We start from the raw sequence: 5560 nt of genomic DNA, 5'->3' as shown, positions 1-5560 counted from the left end.
TTTTTTTAATTGGGGAACTGGGGGATGGGAACAGTGCTGGGGAATTGGGGAAAGGGGAACAGACAAGTTGCTGTCGTTTTGTTCTTCAGTCTACTTGTGGAGGACGTTGCTTCACTGGCCCAAGCTGGCACCATCATTGTGCTCTTCCTGGGCGAGGCAGATCAGTCGCCGGCTTCTGGACAGCCGCTCACTGTGGCTGCTGGCCGCTGAGCAATATTTTTACTGATACATCCCCGCAGGTAAGGGAAGTAAAAGAAAAAATGAATATATGGGACTACATCAAACTTAAAAGTTTTTTCACAACAAAAGAAACCATCAATAAAACAAAAAGGAAGTCCACTGAATGGGAGAAGATATTTGTCAACTTGATATCTGATAAGGGGTTAATATCCAAAGTATATAAAACGCTCATGTAACTCAACACCAAAAAAACAACTCAATTAAAAAATGAGCAGAGGATATGAAGAGACATTTTTCTAAAGAGGACATACAGATGGCTAACAGGCATATGAAAAAATGTTCAACCTCACTAAACATTAGGGAAATGCAAATAAAAACCACAATGAGATACCACCTTACCCCAGTCAGAATGGCTATCATCAATAAATCCACAAACAACAAATGCTGGCGAGGTTGTGGGGAAAAGGAAACCCTGGTGCACTGTTGGTGGGACTGCAGACTGGTGCAGCCATTATGGAAATCAGTATGGAGGTATCTCAAAAAACTGCAAATGGAACTACCTTTTGACCCAGCAATTCCACTCTTAGGTATTTATCCAGAAAAACCCAAGACATTAATTCGAAAAAATATATGCACCCCTATGTTCATTGCAACACTATTCACAATAGCCAAGACTTGGAAACAACCAAAATGCCCATCAGTAGATGACTGGATTAAGAAACTATGGCACATTTACACAATGGAGTATTACTCAGCTATAAAGAAGGAAATTTTTCCATTCGCAACAATATGGATGGATCTAGAGAACATTATGCTAAGTGAAATAAGTCAGTCAGAGAAAGACAAATACCATATGATCTCACTTATACGTGGATTCTAAACAAATGAATAAATGAGAAATGTAAACAGAAATAGTCTCAGAGACACAGAGGAAAAATTGAGAGTTGCTAGTTGGGAGGGGGTGGGGATGAAGGAGAAGGGGAAGGGACGAGACAATACAAATTGGTAACTACAATATGACCTCAGGGATAGAAAAAACAGTCTGGGGAATATAATCAATAATGTTGTAAATATTTTTTAGGGGGCCAGATGGCTCATGTCTTGTTAGGGAGACCACTTCATAGTCGTAGAGGCCTGACCACTGCACTGTATTTCTGAAGCTGATGTTGAATAATATTGTATGTCAACTATGATTATACATACATAGAGTCACAGGACGTGGAGTAGAGTATGGGAAAGGAGTCAACAGAATTGTAATAGATAAGTATGATATCGGGGGTGGGAGGGCAGTAGATGGGGGAGGGGGGTTGTTTCTGTGCAAAGGGTGAAAAGGATAACTATTGCATTGTTCTGTACACCTGAAACTAACAATAAAAATAAATAAATAAATAAATAAATGGTGCTGGGAAAATTGGACTGACATGTGCAAAAAAATGAAAATGGACCACCTACTTACACCATACATGAGAACAAATTCAGAATGGATTAAAGACTTAAATATAAGACCTGAAACCATAAAACTCCTAGAAGAAAATATATGGTCTAAATTTGCAGACATTAAACCTGAGCAATATTTTTACTGATATATCCCTGTGGGCAAGGGAAGTAAAAGAAAAAATGAACATATGGGATTACATCAAACTTAAAGTTTTTTCACAGCAAAGGAAACCATCAATAAAACAAAAAGGAAGCCCACTGAATGGGAGAAGATATTTGCCAATGATATTTCTGATAAGAGGTTAATATCCACAATTTATTTTAAAAACTCAATCAACACCAAAAAACCCCCCTGAACAACCCAATTAAAAAATGGGCAGAGGCCATGAAGAGACATTTTTCTAAAGAGGACATACAGGTGGGCAACAGACATATGAAAAAATGCTCAACCTCACTAACCATTAGAGAAATGCAAATAAAAACCACAACGAGATACCACTTCACTCTGGTCAGAATGGGTATCATCAATAAATCAACAAACAAGTGCCGACGAGGATGTGGAGAAAAGGGAACCCTCGTGCACTGTTGGTGGGATTGCAGATTGGTGCAGCCATTATGGAAATCAGTATGGAGGTATCTCAAAGAACTGGAAATGGAACTACCTTATGACCCAGCAGTACCACTCTTAGGTATCTATCCAGAGAAATCCGAAACACTAATTTGAAAACTATATGCACCCCTATGTTTATTGCATCACTATTCACAATAGCCAAGACATGGAAACAACCAAAACGACCATGGGTAGATGACTGGATTAAGAAATGTGGTAGCGGCCGTCCAGAAGCCGGCGACTGATCTGCCTCGCCCGGAAGAGCGCAATGATGGTGCCAACTTGGGCCAGTGAAGCAACGTCCTCCACAACTAGATTGAAGAACAAAATGACAGCAACTTGTCTGTTCCCCTTCCCCCAATTCCCTAGCACTGTTCCCATCCCCCCAATTCCCCAATAAAAATCTTAAAAAAAAAAAAAGAAACTGTGGTATAGGCAGACCGCGCTGCTTTGCTGTCGCCGCTGCCGCCATCATGCCAGCCCCTTGGGTCTCAGCGAGGCCAGGTGACGCTCCAGAATGGGAGACAAGCCAACTTGGGAGCAGATTGGATCCAGCTTCATTCAACATTACTACCAGTTATTTGATAATGACAGAACCCAACTAGGCACAATTTACATTGATGCATCATGCCTTACGTGGGAAGGACAGCAATTCCAGGGGAAAGCTGCCATTGTGGAGAAGTTATCTAGCCTTCCGTTCCAGAAAATCCAGCACAGCATCACGGCGCAGGACCATCAGCCCACACCAGATAGTTGCATCATCAGCATGGTTGTGGGCCAGCTTAAGGCTGATGAAGACCCCATCATGGGGTTCCACCAGATGTTCCTATTAAAGAACATCAACGATGCTTGCTTGGGTTTGCACCAATGACATGTTCAGTCTTGCCTTGCACAACTTCGGCTGAGCTCCTCCCAGCCAGGCATTCATGCTGTTTCCTCCTCCCTCCTCTTCCCGGTACTATTCACACTCCTCCAGATGCTCCAAATATCATACACAAATGAGCAGGGCCACGGTGGGAGTGGGCGCAGTGCGCTGCTGCTACCGAGGTATTGTGCATGATGTTTGGATGCTAGACTAGTTGCATCTGACAGGAGAAGTTTGTGTTGTACCAGCGCATGCCTTGGAAAGACCTTAGTAATGCAAAAGGTTGTCTTTTTTTTTTTTTTAATCTATTGACAAGTTGCTTTGGTAACCCAAAGAAGTGGAGAAAGCAGCTGCCTCACCACCCAGATGTTGATTTGTTCAGATGTTTCAATGCCTCATGATACAATAAAACCACACACACACACACACAAAAGAAACTGTGGTATACATATACAATGGAGTATTACTCGGCCACAAAGAATGAAATCTTACCATTTGCAACGATACAGATGGACCTAGAGAACATTATGCTAAGTGAAATAAGTCAGACGGAGAAAGACAAATACCATATGATCTCACTTATATGTGGAATCTAAAGAACAGAGTAAATGAGCAAACTAAACAGAAACAGTCTCAGAGATATAGAGAAAAACCTGAGGGTTGCTAGATGGGAGGGGGAGGGGATGAGGGAGAAGGTGAGGGGATTAGAAGGCACAAATGGTAACCATAACATTGCCACAGGATATGAAAGTTTGGGAAATATAATCAATAATGTTGTAAAGATTTTTTAGGGCATCAAATGGACACTTGTCGTATTTGGGAGACCATTTCATGGACTACGTAGGTGCCTGACCACTGCAGTGTACACCTGAAGCTGAATCTGAATACTGAATGTCAAGCATAATTTAATGTGTGTGTGTGTGTGTGTGTGTGTGTGTGTGTGTGTGTGTGTGTGTGTGTGTGGTCACAGAATGTGGAGTACAGCATAGGGAATAGAGTCAATGGAGTTGTAACAGCTATATATGATGTCAGAAGGGTAGTAGATTGGGGGAGAGGGGGTTATCACTTTGTGAGGGGTGTAAATGTCTAACTATTACATTGTTTTGTACACCTGAAACTAATAAAAAAATAAATTCAATATCTATATATATATAAAAAGAACTTGACAGTTTGCATGGTAAATATTGTCTGTATGAAATCCAAACTGGCCTCCTTCTCAAAAAATAAAAAAATAATTTTTTTTTCAGGTTTAGAATGCACTTTCCTTATTTTGCCTGCCCACATTAATTTTTAACTTGAATTACTGTCATCTGAAAGAATGGAAGATTATGGTTTTTCCTGGTGTGGGGAGGAACTTCTGAGGTCATAGTGGTTTGGGTGGTCTCAGGTCATGGCTCCCTCCACGCTGCCTGGCCCAGTTTCCTGTGACGATGTCCCTGCAGTCTGCAGCCACCACAGTCAGATGGCCTCCCTGTCATGGCTCCCCTGCCTGGGCTCCTGCGGAGATCCCTGTTGGCCAGGTTCTGTGATTTAGCACATTCCAAAAACATCTGCAAAAATATCTTGTCACTTGACACAGCAATCAAAACCTTGCAAGGACTAACTGCGATTTCTTTTGGGTTCACAGTGTGAACCCAAAAGAACTTGATGGGTGAAGCTTATTCTCCCAGCTGTCAGGCAGGCAGCCACCCATCCAGCCTTGTCTGCACGTGGCAGTGTGCCCCCAATTTAAAACTTCTCTACCTACAAGTTCTGGTTTCTTATCATCTAAGCTAAGATAATCCTTCCTGTGAGTCCTAGCTCCTTAAAGAGGTGGGAGGTTCTACCAAGTTCTAACACGGCGTCAAAGCTGCTACAGTAGAGAAGGGATGGGGCCAGGGCAGGCAGCCTCAGTGGAGAGGTGCTTTCTGGATGTATGGTGCATGAGTAGAGGATAACCACACACGTATCTTCATGCTGAGACATGAGAGGACTGATTTTCAGTGCCTGTCATCCAAATTAAAGGAGGAAGCTGAGAGCAGAGAGCCAGCAACTATAGCACCTCGGGCCTGGGCAGCCCCTGAGTGAGGCACTCATGTGCCTGTGTGTGCACGTGTGTGCATGTGCACCCAGGAAATAACAAGGACCCTCGGCATCTTATGCACAATGCAACCATGAATCAGGTTCCTGTTGGTACCAAGTTGCATTTGCCAACTGGCCCACTGGCCTTGCCTGACACCTGAGGAGGAGCTCACAGGATTCTTACACAGTCCGACAGGAGGACAGAAACAGAAGCATTTAGTATTTTAAGTTTCATAGTGGTTCAGGGTATATTTTTTCCCTCCAACTTCTAATGGACTTTCAGTCATGACTATGCATTTTACAACCTCTCTCCCACAACTGTCCAACTCCAGCTTCAAGAAATAAGAAGCAATCAAATTGCCAGAGAACTGCAAACATCTGAACCTGACATTGGCTGCTGCTCTATT

General features: G+C 42.6%; 1 pseudogene; it reads left to right on the top strand.

Moving 5' to 3' along the window:
* Positions 1-2710: 2710 nt before the first annotated feature.
* LOC109395540 (nuclear transport factor 2 pseudogene) lies at positions 2711-3113 on the top strand (annotated as a pseudogene).
* Positions 3114-5560: the final 2447 nt, after the last annotated feature.

Source organism: Hipposideros armiger, unplaced genomic scaffold, assembly GCF_001890085.2.
Source record: "Hipposideros armiger isolate ML-2016 unplaced genomic scaffold, ASM189008v1 scaffold_476, whole genome shotgun sequence".
In the NCBI taxonomy this organism is placed as follows: domain Eukaryota; kingdom Metazoa; phylum Chordata; class Mammalia; order Chiroptera; family Hipposideridae; genus Hipposideros; species Hipposideros armiger.
Note: the sequence above shows the minus strand (reverse complement) of the source record. Positions and strands in the feature narration are given on the sequence as shown.